Source organism: Synchiropus splendidus, chromosome 1 (assembly GCF_027744825.2).
Source record: "Synchiropus splendidus isolate RoL2022-P1 chromosome 1, RoL_Sspl_1.0, whole genome shotgun sequence".
NCBI lineage: Eukaryota > Metazoa > Chordata > Actinopteri > Syngnathiformes > Callionymidae > Synchiropus > Synchiropus splendidus.
In genome coordinates, this window is record NC_071334.1 from 45,952,257 (window position 1) to 45,967,808 (window position 15,552).

General features: G+C 43.6%; 1 protein-coding gene across 8 annotated transcripts in view; it reads right to left on the bottom strand.

Annotated features, from left to right (window-relative positions):
* The window catches only part of strbp (spermatid perinuclear RNA binding protein), an 88,516-nt gene extending 73,703 nt beyond the window's left edge, over positions 1 to 14,813 (bottom strand). For 5 of the 8 annotated variants that reach the window (XM_053854418.1, XM_053854420.1, XM_053854415.1 and 2 more), the window contains exon 1: positions 13,434 to 13,581. The gene's annotated coding sequence lies outside the window, so the exon portion shown is untranslated. Of the gene's footprint in view, positions 1 to 6,273; positions 6,629 to 13,433; positions 13,582 to 14,670 lie in introns of those variants that run through there. The other 3 variants (XM_053854419.1, XM_053854416.1, XM_053854417.1) reach the window with 2 other exon arrangements.
* Between the last annotated feature and the right edge of the window lie 739 nt (positions 14,814 to 15,552).

Genomic DNA, 15,552 nt, shown 5'->3' on the forward strand with positions numbered 1-15,552 from the left:
TCAGCTCTCAAACTGAAATTGGAATCCCACATTACTCTTGGTGATTTCTACAGAAGAGGACTAGGGCCAGTGAAAAAACAAATGGCAAAATTCTGACATGAAAGTGAGAATTCTTCATAGAATTCCGACTTTAATCTCAGAATTCTCACTGTAAAGTCATAGTTTCTTTTTTCTTCACTGACCCTAGATTTCTGCGACTCACAAACCAGTCCATTTCCCCTCGACCCTATCTACAAATGAACATGTAAGAGCCACTAGTGTTGACTATTTTAAATCTACCTACCTCCATTACGTGACCATTAGCATTTATCCATGCAACTAAATGTGATCTCACTCCTTCAAGAGGACCAGGTAAGAGTGAATAAAACCAGACAGACAAAGGCTGACGTTTCAAAAGAGGTTCACTGTGTGAATGTGAACCACATGATAAAAGCAACTCCGCATGTTGACTGGCAGGAAAATCTCGAATAAGGTTGTGCTGATAAAAATACTAATCACATTTAAAATAAAAAATGACAGCTGGAATATCTTCATTATCCAAACCAATATTAAAATCCATTGGGACAGAGATCAGTATTTTTTTCATTGATGTTAAATGGTGTTCAAAATATTAGGAGCCTATTCAAATGTTCCGCTGTGGAAACTACTGAATTTGAAAACTTGAAAGCTGCACTCATATCCGCGGTGCACTGATAATGATGAAAGCTTCTGTGTGACTAAGAACCGACCATCCGCATGATATGTGAGACAGGCGTGGGATGTCCAGCGAGGCAACCGACGTGATTCAGAAGACTTGTCTTTGCTGGTAACTAAGACTTCACAGAAACACTTCCAAGTTCAGTTGGTAAAATTAAAAACTATATCCAGAGAAAAAGTTAATGATTCGAGAGACTTTGCAAATTGATCCTCCAAATCTCCCCCGAACATCACCAAAGAAGGAAAGACAATCCCTGACAGAGTTCAGCACCATGGACAGAAAAAAAAAGATGGATGCAGCAGCACTGCTCTTAAGAGCTTCAGCGAAAAGAAGATCAAAGATAAGCAGAAAAAGAATCATTTACGACTCCGCATCTCAATATGTCTGCCAGTTGTGGAGCAGCTGAGTAGATGTCTACAACCATCCTACTGCATGTTTTGATCAAAAGTCCACTCAATGTTCAACAACAGGATCATGGTACACCAGCCAAGTTGGAGAGTATTTGTTTTCACCAGTGGATCTGGACACTATCATACATTCTTTTAGTTCTTTAGTTATTCTACATTGGTGCATGGATGTGGCTGAAAGACTGTCACACCGCAGTATTCTCCGGTATTATCCATGAAGAGGGACGTTCACTCGGGTTGGGTATGGTTAAATCTTTTTTAGTGTGTGTGTTTGACTTCACACTTTTACACACATTTTCTTCTTGGAGAAGCATTACCGCAGTTGCTTGGCTGATTTTACTGTCATAAGGACTGTATCTTGTTGATATAAAAGTTGTCTACACCTACACCGACACCTACACTTTCTATAAACATTCACACTTTCTCAAGTAAGATGTTAAATCCAACATGATTTTGGTCTGTTTTCTGGCCTCTCAGTGCTTCGTGGAAGCCTTCACATCTACTTATGGAACTGAAGTTATACTTCTGAAGTTCACCCATGCCAGCGCTGTCTGGGTCAGAAAGGCTTGCAACTGCCCAGTGTCAGTGTACATTTTGACTAATCACGAGCGACTTTCAAAGAAAAAAAACAGGAAAAATTCAATGGAACTGGCCTCTAATCGGCAAGCATCTCCCTTTGTTCAATTCAGCAGGATTGACTGCGAACATGTGCTTTGCTTTGAGAGCTGTGGTCGGCTGCCATTCTTGTGCAACCTTTCTTGTGCACATGCTGCAGTGTTGGCGCGCGGCAGTGAAACGGGCCCCCACAGCACACTTTCCTAATGTTGGCCATTCGTCAGTATATGTATTTCAAAGTGAACACGAACAGCGGTTTTCAGTAGCACACAGCCCTGCCTGTCCCCATGACCGCACCTTGAGTAAACCGAGGAAAATCTATGGCCGATGGATGGATTTAGAAGAGGGATGATTCGATGATAGGGATGATCCCATCAGGACTTTTGCTCACCGATACTGATCAACGATACCGATCACATGGATTGGCGATGAATTTGTCAATCAAAATGAGGAGATATTCTGTGTCCATGACGTGAAAAAAAAATTACACATTTTATATACCTCTTCAAGGTGGCAAAAAACAGAAAATCCTTGCTGAATGCAACAATTATTCTGTCAAAAGGACAACTGAAAAACACTTTGATGTGAGACGTCGCAGGTGAATCTGAGACAGAGACCACTGCATTTATGAAAGTTTCCACTCCGGACGTTTTCAAATGTTTCAGGTGGCTCACGCACGCTGCGCCCGACTCCAAAACGGGGACTGATCCGGTCGTTTCCATCTCGGTCTCCCCGTAAACGACACCTGAGAAAGGCTGCTCATCTAGCTTGGTGAAATAAATAATTATTTCTTGTCATTCCGAACGTCCCGCTCTGACCAGCGGGTGTTGCTAAGCGTGCCCATCACAGATCCAACAGTTCATTTTCAGGTCAGATTATTGTTGCTTTGACCTGTCTTGAGCTTTGACCTCCCACCGGATCGCTTCGGCTCAGGTGAGTTAACAGTTTCAACCATAGGTTAACATAACACTCACTATCGGAACTGTTCCTGGCTACAAAGAGACAGTTTCATTACTGCACTGATGGGACTCAAAGAGCTGAGCCAGAAGGTAAGGCTCACAAACTCAGAGACCTTCGCCAAAAGAACAAGACAAAAGGGTAGACATCAAGTGACAAGCTTAGTCATCCAATGACCTACTTGCAACTCAAGCAAAGAGAAGAGTTTGGAGGTCTGCCACCTCAGAAGCACTTGCACTTGAGAAAAGATGACAATCACAATGGAGAGAAACTCTCAAGCTCGGTGACAATCTGCCAGGGGACAAACAACCCATGACAGAGTGCAGTGAGCCGCAGGGACAGCGACAGGCGGACCTCGGTTTTTCCAAATTGTCCGGCATCTAAAATCAATGAGTCGGGTATGATGGAGGTGCTGACTTGCTAACCTCAATAACACTTCAGCTGCCTCTCTTTCTGATTGCAACATGAATTTTAGCCTGTTACTTCAGGAAGCCGGCAGAAATGCGAGCCTGAAGAATACTTGTAATTCTCAGAAGGTTTTGCTCAGAAGACAAAATGAGATGCAATTACGTTAAAATCTGAATCCTTGCCATGGTTGTCTTCATTTTAAGTTAAGACGGGGAGAGTTGCAAGTGGGATAGCCAGTCAGGGTGATGATGAAAATGTTACCCATCTTCAGCCCCCAAGACACGTGCAGTCACTTCCTGCTAAGCAGAGGAAGGGTGGTGAAGCGTGGGCCCGCCACACAAGGGTTTGGCTGAGCCAAACTACAGATGCATAAATATTTTTGGCTTTTCACTTGTCCCCCAGCTATAGTTAGACACTCTCACACAGGGTGGTGTGTAATTGAACTGACACAGGCGTGAGTGCTGGAGTGAGACGAAATCTTGGCTTCCAAAGTTCTCAAGAGAAATATGGAGAAGCTTCACAGAGGAGTTTTTCCTGCTCACAGGCATGCAGTTGAAGCGTGCATAGCCTGTGCGCCTGGGTCTGACTGTGTGCCTTCTGCCGAGCCTAACAAGCTGAGGAAGACATTGCATGGCAGAGTTGGGAAAACTGCCCAGCATGTTTTGACGTAGACCTGGGTGATATGGCATAAAAACAATATCACCAGATATGTTGTCATAACGCTCAATATCTATTATTCTCATCTTTTTATTTTGATGTTTATAAAATGCTTGTTTTTTAAGCATCAGTAAAGAGAACTAATAAAAGCAGAGATATTTTATTTCTATAGTTATTTTAGGGAAAATGAAAAACGACAAAGCAAGAGCAGGCTTGAGCAGTGTCCTCATGAATCTCCATGGCGATAACTTATCGTACACTATATACCGTCAAAAACAATTTCCATGATGAGGATTCTGCATATCGCAATAAGTTCGATAAATACGCGGCCCACTCACTGCATTTGACTTGCATACATGAACATGACGAGACAGCCAACGCTTGACAGCCGACACCGTCGTGTGACTGTTGTGGAGAGTGTGGTGGACTTAGGTTCACCATCGCAGTTTTAAACTTATTTTTAATACAAGAAACCTTTGATAATGACACCGGTCGACTATGAGTCTCTGGATCTGTGTTTTTTTTATTAGATGGAGTGGTCCTCATAGGTCGTCTGCATTGGTTCACATCAACACATGCAGGTCTCGGCGAAACACCCTGGTGAAAATAGTTGGATATTGGACGGACCTCCGCTCCGGCATTGGCCACAGCGTCCTCTTCCGCATCCATTAGGGTTCACTGATCGCGGACACACTCTCACAGGCAGCGGTGATGCTACGACCCGGCATCAGCAAATTCTCAAGTGGTCAAAGTGAAATCTTCAATAAGGCAATGAAAAGCAAACATTTCAGGAGGGAGAATTGTGCAGTTTTTTTTTCACACCAAACAAAGGACTGACAGACTGAATATTGATTTGGAGAATACAATATGACTGAATGATCATTTATTCAAATGATTTCTAATATTTCTTCAATAGCATCTCAACTGTTCAGACATGAGATATAGCAGACAGACGGCTCAATTTAACCTCTAAATAAAGCTGGCAGAGCAGTCTGTCAGACACTAGCAGCTTCTACCAGAGACGTGAAACAATGAATTTCTCATCTCTACACTTGGTTAACTATTATATTTGAACATAAACAAATAGTGATGTTGGAGACAAACTCCATTAATAGGTTTCATCATAGAACAGTTTCAAGAGAGACTGTAGTGTCCAACACATGGAATAGTATGAAAATTTATTTATCGTGATAATTATCATTATCTCTGAAATGACAACATTTATCATGATAATTTTTTTGTCCATATCGCCCACCCCTAATTTGTACTGCAGGCCGTTTTTGTAGCTACCAGCGCTATGTCTGTCCAGAGATACCCAATAACTGGCATCATCTGTCCTGCTCTCCACGGTGGCTCGTTCTGGTTATTATTGTTGTCTTCTTCTCATGAGTCTTCCAACACGCTGGAAGCGAGTCACAGAAACTGACATCATGCGCCATGTCGGATCTGATAGCTTGGTGGCTAATGCTACAATCAACCCGTGTTGCCAAAAACACCAACAAACAACTAGTCTAATCACCGAATCCCCCAGGATTTTCTGAAACTGTGGCGGGGTACGCTGACCTAATATGGAATGTTTTTTAGCCAATCCAGTAGCCATCCAGCCGAGAAACAAGGCAGCAAGTAAGGAGTTTCGACAGGTATTGAATTGATGACAATAAAATCGCTATTTTTTAAAACATGAATCGTATATCTCATTCCAGCCTCCTCCAAACGTCTGGCTGGGACTTAAGTTCCACGAGCAGTGCTGAGAGTTGCTGTTGCTTAGTTGAATAAATGTATTCAGCTAAATGTGATCTCACTCCTACAACCAACTTGTTCACAATATTTTGAAATTCTACACATTGTCTACATTGTCATCTGCTGGATTGATTTAGGAGTCAAGTCTTTGCTTTTTGTCTTTTGTGATGCAGATATTCCACTTCAGCATTCCCGATCCGATCAAATGAAGTCTGTCCACCTGCCCCTGTTCCACCAAAAACCTTCACCAACCTCAAACAGCAAACAAGGTGTGGCTCTTCCTCCACAACAGGCCACGTACTGCCACGTATCTTCTTTATTTACAGTGCCGGAAGAAAAAGAACTAAACCAATACTTCCTCTCAACGGTCAAAATACATAACTTGGCCCCTTAGAAGATGTAATTGCCCACCCTCTGGTTTACAGAGTGAACAAACACTGACACCTAATGGATTTTACTCACAAGAAATAAGCCACGGTGAACTGTGTTTAGGCACAATACTTTTAATAATCTTCTTATTTGTGGTTTCATTTGTTTGCTGGCACCGCTACACAACAATTACGAGGACCTTTACGAGGACCTTTCGTTTTTACACAACACGACTTACTGGCACGTTCATGTCGCAGCTGAACAAAATGACTGTCTACCTTCTTTATATACAGTGCCGGAGGAAAAAGAACTCAACCAATATTTCGAACATTTCACCAAATCCGCCCCCAACCATTGGCACACACACAAAACATAGAGGTACTGGCTTGATCAGAGATGCTATACATATGAGTGCGTACTTACAAACTAGATCCAAAAAATCATCTCCCGCTTCAGTGTCACTCCTATCCCAGCTACCTTGGGCAAAAGGACCGTCTTCAATCCCTGGCCACGCAAGCTTGGGGGACATAACCACACATTAACATACTCACAACTGCCGACAGCGCGGAGTGTGTCAACTTAAACACGATTTGCAGTCAATAAAAAGGCTTTTCTCTTCCTCCTAATGGGCATGTGAGCGAGGTTTGGTGTGCGCGTGCAGAGCAGAGAAATCCGAATCCTATAAATCCTTCTTTATTGGATATCCCTTCTAATCAGATAAAGAAATCTCTCCACACACACAAAGCCACAGTCCCACCTATCATCTCACTGATAATCTCCATTACCAATTACATGCTGATACACCACAGCTTAGCATGGAAGCGGGAACTAATCTGTTAAGAACGGACACTGGGTTAGGCAGCAACAATGGAAAATGTATTTCAATTTAAGCATGTGACACTCACTTCTCCCTTTTCTTCTATTTGACTAAACACTTATAATGCCTTCAATTCGTATCACCTTCAATGAAGTATAACCAGCGTTGGGAGAAGTTTTTTTTTTTTTTAAAGGAGTGAAATCCAAGGGGGATTATTAACACAATCCAGGTACATGCAGCGGATAGGAATTAAAATGAGCTCGAAGCCTCAGTGACAAGGTGAACACGGAGATGCTGAAAACCAGGCGGTAGCTAGTGGATACATGAATATATCAGGTAAATAAATGCAGTCATTATACACCGAACCCATCCTTATTCCGCCCGGCTTGTCTTGGAAATGATGACCCGAGCAGCTGACGTTAAGTCACGGCTGCAACTACAAGAATAGACATCATTTTGCATTAGGAACGACATTACCTAATTAGGCAGCGAAGAAAATAACCATGTTAAAAAGTTAGCGATTATAAACAATGACATTTTTGCATGACTGAGCAACGACACAGGCTCATTCATGTTTCCATTCATTTAATCAACTGTCAATATTAAATTGGTGATTGCTCATTGTTCCTCCGGCAGCAACAAAGACAATATTTGAAAGTGAGGGAAACGATTGTAAAAATTGTGTTTCATACTGAGATATTAAAACTGAGCTGGTGTGTTTATTTTGTCCTGTATTTAAAGCAGTCATGCGAGGCAGTTAAAACGGGGAGTGTAAATACGAGAATATTTCTGTGCAGTGTGGTCAAAAGAATATGTTACTAAATAGTTTACACAGTGAACAAACACGGACACTGGATTTTATTCACAAGAAATAAGCCATGGTCAACTGTGTTCAGGCACGATATATTGAATAATCTCTGGTTTGACTCACTTTGGTTTTATGTGTTTGCTGACACCACTGAAAGATTACGAGGACCTTTCGTTTTCACACAACATGACTCACTGGCACATTCATGTGGCAGCTGAAGTCGTGGTCTACAGCTACGGCCAATATTATTGCCCTGCATTTATTTCATCCATATGTTTTGCTTTGTTTTTTTGTTTTGTTTTTTTAATGGGACAGGTGGTGGCAGTAGCGTTCCTAAACTCGCTCACCCGACACACACAATAGGAATGAAGGAAGAGCTGTTCTCTCAACACTAGGGTTCTCAAACCAGTGCAGGTTTTTGCTCCAACCAACCAAGAGGACACCAGTCATGTGTTTGAAGACTGCAATCCATTGATAGTCAGTCTCGTGGTGCTTGTTTCAGCAGACGCCTGATTGGATAGCTAAAGTGAGGTTATTTGAATGGAACAAAAACCCACAACCACTGTGACCCTATTGTGGATCAGTTTGACAACCAACCTCTACATGGACAGTGACAGACCCTTCAGAAGATCTGTGGATTTAAATGACTACCGTCACCAAAGGTATTCCATGTGCCATGGGGCTTTTTTCCTAACATGTAGACATATACAGACAGACGACATTCAAAGCTGACCATCACTGACCTGGTACACTGACCTTTCAGTGCAAAGGCCAATTATTTCACCTTCTGACCTTTCTAAACTGGGCTCAGTATTTGAGAACTGTTTCAAGACTTTGACTGGAAGCTGGAGTGCTTTAATGACCGGCAGCAAAATTGAGCAATAAAGTCATAAGTCGTATTTTTACCAGCAACTGACTCTACCAGGCTGGCGAGATAAGGTTCCAGATCAATCTTTGAACGCTGTTTTATGCAGCTCGAAATCAGAGTTGTACATTGAGGTAGCTGGTCTTCTTACGGCGCATGCACAGTCACCGTGCTTGTTCCTGGTTTTCATGGGCTGGATTTCTATGAGCGGATCACATCGCTGCCTAGGTTGGCTTCACTCACCAGCACCATCAGCTCTCACTGGATCATTTTGCATCTGAGTTGAATGAGGTTTGGCACACACCAGGCAACGGATCCTGGGCAGGCGGACCCTGGACGACGTGGAGGGATTTATATAATTATAGCAGCGCAAAGTGGCTGAGGAAGGGTATAACGCAGTAGTGCCTCTAAATCAGATGTATAATAATAGTGGTCTCCCCACCACATCAAAGTTGTGCTAACGTGACTGGCCACCATCCCAAAGCATGACAGATCAGTGAATAACTTTTGTGATAGCTTTTACTGGTGCCATGTCATCCACATATTGGCCTACAGTGATCCATCAATGGAAAAATGGAAACTCCACTTCTTGCTAAAGGAGACTTTTCTCCGGTGTCAGCAATATTTAAGCGCTTCAGAACAACAACCTATTAGCTGTGTAAGATCGCATCCGCCTTTGTTGTCTTGCCAGTGAGACAGTAGCTTAGCTCGATACAATGGCTGAACCATAACAAGATTAAATCTGGCCTCGGTCCAGTCAGAGCACAAACATGGCCTGCTTGGTTAAAATAAGTAGCTGGGTATTCCAGGAAGTTCCAACTAGGGCAAGCTATGGTTTCCCTGATCTAAGCTCTTTTTGACACAGTAAGCTGAGCTGCAACATTAGGGGCGGGGGGGTACACATGTGAGTGAGAGCGCACTTGCATGCAAGCAAATTTCTCAACAGCTAGAGACTCAGGGAGCCCAGAATTTGGCTGCAGCCTCTGTAAATGGGGAATCAGCACGTGTAGGATATGTGTTGCATGTAGCTCTAAGTGTGTGTGATTTGAGAGGTGACACTCAGTGATCCGCAGTGGCAGAGCGATAGAGCAGATGGGCCTCCTTCATCTTACTGTCAAAGTGAAAGGGAATCTCAGGACTTTGCCTGCCACTCAGTGAAATAGAACACGAACCTAAACCATCACATTTGTTTGCTTAAGGCAAAAAACAGAATAAGACACCACTAGGTCACTGACGCTTAATGTTCTGGTTTTACTCAATTCATTCATTCATTCAGTCTGCTGTCCCCAGAGACAGCCGGAAAGCAGCAGCTAACAATAGGAGAGAGGTGGGAATCACTCTGAAAGGACCCCCAATCCATCAATGGGGGTCGACAGAATTTAGACAGGTCGTCCCATCCTCTTTTGTAGAAGTCAATTGCCCAATTTAAACCCAAAAGCTAATCGTGATTGTTGTGGAGAAACTAGTGGCGTGACTGCTAGCAGCCTTTAGCTTGCTAACATGTTTCCTTCGACTGAAGATGCAGAGTGAAGTCAACCTGCGACCGAACCTACAGTTAGGAGCTACAGCCCACTCTACTGCTACTACTACTGTTTGAAAGGCCACAAAAATATGATCCTGAGTCTCCTAATGCTTAGAACATAAACAGAGCTGTGGCTGTGGCAATACATCAGTGAGTATCCAGCACCTATCACTTGTATTTGTCTTTCTGCATTTTTTGCACCAGAAGTGAAAATGTCTGCATTTGTTTCACTTTTTGATCATTCAATACTTTTATTTAATTCATTAATAGTTTTGTTATTGTCATTTCTTTGTTGGCAATTTTAGTATCATGACAACTTCAGGTGGTGATTTAGCATAGAGCTAATGTTATCCTCTAGGAACCATACAATATTGTCTGCGTCTGCTGCTTGGTTTTCATTTATTATCTCCAGTCAGTACCCAATATTGCTGCCACTTACACAATTTCAAAGTCAGTGCTGATGTTTTCTCAGCATCATTCTGCTGCACTCAATAGCCTGCCTCTGTTTTTCTTCTCCTTCTTCTTGTCAATTTTTGGCTGAGAAGACGCAGCAAATGTGGGCACACAAGACAGCTTTTTACTTGAACAAGATTTATTGTGGTAAATAAATCTGGCGATATCGTGTCGCACAAGATCAAAATCCTAGGAAACACTAGGAGTATGATACACAGAGAAGTGAGCTGGGAAGGGCCTATCAGGTCATCCCGGGTTTGTGCAGCCAGTCGATGTAAGCACTGAGTAAATCAGCTGGGAATCTGAAGTCGTCTAGTTTGAGTGTTAGATCATTTCGGTAGAAAGAATGCAGGCTTTTGTTCCACTGTGAAGGAGTCACACTGGGCCAAAGTTCAAGTTACAGTGAGCAGGAAGGTTAATCCTTGAATAGCTTAGTCAAGGTTCAATGTTTGTGTCAGAACCGAGCTGTACTGGATGAAACCTTACATGGCCATCTTGCGCACTTGCCTCTCTGAGATTCGACGGTCGGTGCGTGCACAGTAAGGTGAAAAGAAACAGGAACAGATGCGCCGACTGTGAGGAGCACTGTTGTTCTTTCCTGCTTCCTCTTGCAACACACGTGCACATGCATCTGCAAGATTCCTGTTTCAACAGCACTTGATGAGTGCAGAGACATGGTGCTTCCTGAAAACATGCATGTGCGACAAAACACAGCCTTTTCCTGTAGACACTCGCATGTGTGTATCCTGCATCCGTGTGCCAAACAATGAAGCGGTCAGCTCAACCGTCTCAGTCAGCTGGAAGTCAATCAGCTCCATTGACAGGAATATTAGAAACAGAAGCACACTCTTGCTGTCTGACCCCTGTTTGTTCTCTCATGCACCAGAGCACCAGTGGGACACCACACAACTCCCTGTTGTGCTTACTGGAGCCTTGGCAGCCAGCTGTTGTATTACCCAATTAGGATAGCTTTTACTAAACCTCCAGTCAATTGCATTAGTCTTACATTTCCTCGCTGGACGCGACTGAAGAAGTGCTGCTCTATGCTAAATTCTGAAATAGGAGCTCTGTTTCTGGAGAAGATGCCAGCGGCAGATAAACTGATTGTGTGTGTCCAGGTATTTGCCGAAGACACAAAGCTCAAAGCTTTGGTGCTGTGGAATGACCACACCCGTATAATGGCGTTGCAAATCCTAATATAGCTCCTCCCAAGGCCATCATCTTACTGCCGGCATCACACACTTTTATTTCTGGCCGTGATCAATGGGTAACTGGCACAGGGCATCAAGGTCTCCTAAAAGAATCATCGCTCCCAAAGCTGACAGTGAGATGTGTGGTTTTTTTCTGGAATGTGCAGAATGTGCTAACATGTTAGCGTCAGCTCCATGGATCCAGCAACGAATCCTTGGTAAACGTTTGACTGAAGTTTGCCGCAGATGAGAACACAAAAAATATTGAATAATATCGAGTGAGTGGAGAAATATATTCAATATTGTCATAAAAAAATGCACAATAAGTTAGCCAACAAACCTAAGCCAACAAATAATAATATATTCATTCAAGGATGGTGATATACAAATAATATATTAGCAATAATATTAGAATTTAGTTTTAGAGGAACATATGTTTTTAAATAAGACGTTCAACAAAAAAAATAATACGGTGAAAAGGTTGTCTTGTACAGTATAAGCTCAGGTAATGAAATCTAAATGATCATATTCTATAGTGAGCCAGTTACTGTTCTCATTGTGTCCGGGATCATGTCCAGTCACACACAGCAAACATAAACAATTGTATGAACAAAATTGTCTCTGTCTGTGACTAAAAAATGCCTTTTGTCCCTGGACAGCACTAATATCGTTGTCATGTAAACACCACAGTCAAGCCTCCCTGAAAGACGCCAGTAAAATTTACTACACAGCCTCCAAATAGGAACTGAGCCCAAATAGCACATCAACCAAAAGATGCCTTGAGAGTTATGCGCACATAAATAATAGAGCAGGACAGAACATTGTAATCGTACATGACAAGCTCATCCTCTTATTTTGTCGGTGCGGATAGAGAGTTCACTGTCGAGCAAAGCTAGTGAGAAAGAGTCTGCAAAACCTCAAGCGCGCGCACACAAACACACACACACACACACATATTGCTGCCTAAGCAAACGACATAAACAAAAAGTAACCTATGCAAGTGGTACACACAAGCCACAGTGAAGCGACACAAGAGCAACATTATGGAGCTAAAACAAGTGTCAACTAAAGCAGCCTGTTTGCAGTCTATAAATCAGACTGCTATGTGTGAGGAGCCAGGGCCGGGTCTTTAAACAAAGACACCCCACATTTTACTTGAGAGGGCAGGTGTGGCATTAGCAGGGACAAGTCCTGTACACAAACCTGGGTGGAGCAAACCAAAATAAACCAGAGGAAATGAGCCATTAGTGGAGCACCAGGCACAAGAAACGGATAACTACTGAAACCAGAAGTGCTACAAAAACAAGTTGGTCCAAATAAAAGGCTGTGATTTAGCCTGACGGCTTGTCGGCAGAAGAGGACAGTGGAAGAGTGTTAGAGCGCAACAGCGCGTGTTTTGGTATGAAAACTAGCTGGTTCAGCAGGAAGCAAATCAGTCAGCAATTCATTCTCTGTCTTTCAGGATCGAGCACACGGACCCACAGGTCGAAAAAGATCATCTGGATTATGATGGTGCGGCAGGAAAAGCTTCACAACAGATACGCGTTTTTGACAGCTCGACAGAATACAGAGTGTATGAGATTTTACGAGTGGAAGAAGCGGAAGTTGCTGTCGGGCACCTGCCTTCACCTCGCTAATATGAATTCAATCCATTGTAAACACAAGGCTGAACGCTTTGTAAGTTAAACAGGGAAGTCGAGTGGACACCACGTGTGATACACAGTTCCTCGTTTAGATCTTGTTGCATGAAATCGAAAGCTCGATGAAAATTAGTCGGAAAACATTGTTATTTTTGTTGGCAAAATAAAGACAGCGAGGCAGAGTCGTTCCTTTAAACTCATCTAACTGGCGCCGCTGAAACGTGCACGTCAACGCACCACAACAAACAGACAGATAACTAAAAATAATAATCATATCAGCCGACTTACAGGCGTGTCAATGAACTTCCAAGGAGTTTGAAAAGGGCTTGATGTTTTGAAAAATCCAAACAGGGTAACAGTCCGATCGGCGCGCGGGGCTGGTGGCGTCCAGCAGCGGCGAGGACAAGCTCGGACTGTTCGCCTTGACAACCGGGGCGCCACTGCGCATGCGCTCATGGTATCAACGCATCGCAGTGAAGCGGAGCTGTTAACTGCAGTGGCGGTTCCGTGTTATGTTCAACTTGATCAGCGAAATGACCGTGTTCAGTTGCATTCCGTGTAAATAACCTCTGATAACACATGAGGTACCATTAGATATTTATTTTTTGTTGTTGTAAACCATCGTCAACGACTAATAAATACGACTAAGGCGGTAATATTTGTAGAAATGCACTTTTAAAATTATGTTTATTAATTTAAGTTATATCTATGTGGTTACATTTCATTATATAAGATGTTTATCACTTGGATTTCAATCATTCAAGCAGTCAAAAAAGGTTTAATTTAGATAGCGACGTTGCCTTCACTGTCCTCCGGGGGCATTTTAAAAACTAAATATTTTTGGAATGACTTGAGAGCTCAGAAATGTCCACATGACCCACAGTAAGCAAGGCAACACGACAGTCTGAGATAGTTTTAATAAGATCAGCTAAACAGAATTACATAAACGTGACAAATGTTGGTCGACGCCGGGGCAAATAAACTAAAGGATGACGGTGGGAACAACGCAGATGACTGGTGTATTACTGCCTCATCATTCCATATCCAGATGGGGGGATAAATAGCGCGGCTCCATCCTTGAGCAGCGCATCCCCTCTCAGCCAGGCTTCTAAATAATTCAGGAATAAAAGCTCGCCTCTGCTCGCGGGGATGCTGGCGACACACATACACACGAGCTCACGTCCGCGCGCGGCGTCAATCCAAGCTATTACAAACTGGACGCGAAATAAAGTTCAACCCGCAGTCTGGTCTCGGGGATGGTTGTGACCGGTCAGAGCAGATGAGTCGGGGATTAAACGGCTTCTGCCAACTATCAATAGCCTCCTGCCAGAGACATCGGAAGGCGGAGCGGGGGAGGGCGGTGAGAGCAGCGGGCTGCTGCCGGAGTTTCAATGCGCAGACGGTGCTGAGCAACCTGCCGAGGATGCTGCTGTCCGGTCCTTGCACCGGGGAGCCGACGAGCCTCTAGTCCCCACAAGCAAACCATACCCAGCCGCAACAGAGAGGAATAGAGGAGTATTCTTACCTGCGCAGCGCGTCCCGAGATCACTTGTCACTTTCGGCGCTGCCGCTCACTCCGCGCTGCTCGCCGCTCAGCGGAAATTTAGACAGCGGGATTTAGTCACGTGGTGACGCGCAGGGACGCTGATTGGCCGCGTGGCCGGAGGCTCTGCTGGCTTCGCACCTGTCCTGAGCGCGGAGAGTGAGGCAGGTGGGGGAGGTCACCACAGAGGAGGTGTTGAGGTGATCAGCCCGGGGGTCTCTGCTAATGGTTTCGACTCATTGGGCTTTAGGCCAGGGGAGAAATACAAGTCTGTGACTGTTGCTTTCATCAGAAAAATCACCCGAAGTTCAAATAATAAAGCATATTCCCTGGAATGGATTAATAAGGAATAGACTTTCCATATGAAGGCTGAAAAACAGCATGGATTCCATCTTCAGTTTGATGACATGAGAACTTCAGACATTCCCTCAGTGATACTACACAACTCTTCACTAAAGCACAACAATAAACATGTATTTTGGTGTAGTTTTTTGAAGAGAATATATATTTCCGTGTTGCTGACAGGTACTTTTTAGCTCTCAAATTAACAGATATTCCAGTAGTGTCTCCTCTCTTTCAGCCGAGTGTCTTGAGAGTTAGAGATTTCTTTGTGGAGGGCAAGGATGTGGTGTGAGGCATCCAGCCCGTTGTTATGGTAAATCCCCAGTTCTTTTTCCACATTTTCAATCTTCTGCCCATGTAATTCCGCCGGACGCCCACAACAAGGCGTTGAGGTCTTGATCCTCTTGCGTGGGAGCTATTTTTCTACACCTTAGTCGTCCCACCCTTCCTCTCTAACCCACCACAGTGTCATCACTAATGCGGCCTATCATCGTAGCGGCATCCAAGAATTTCTGTGGACAG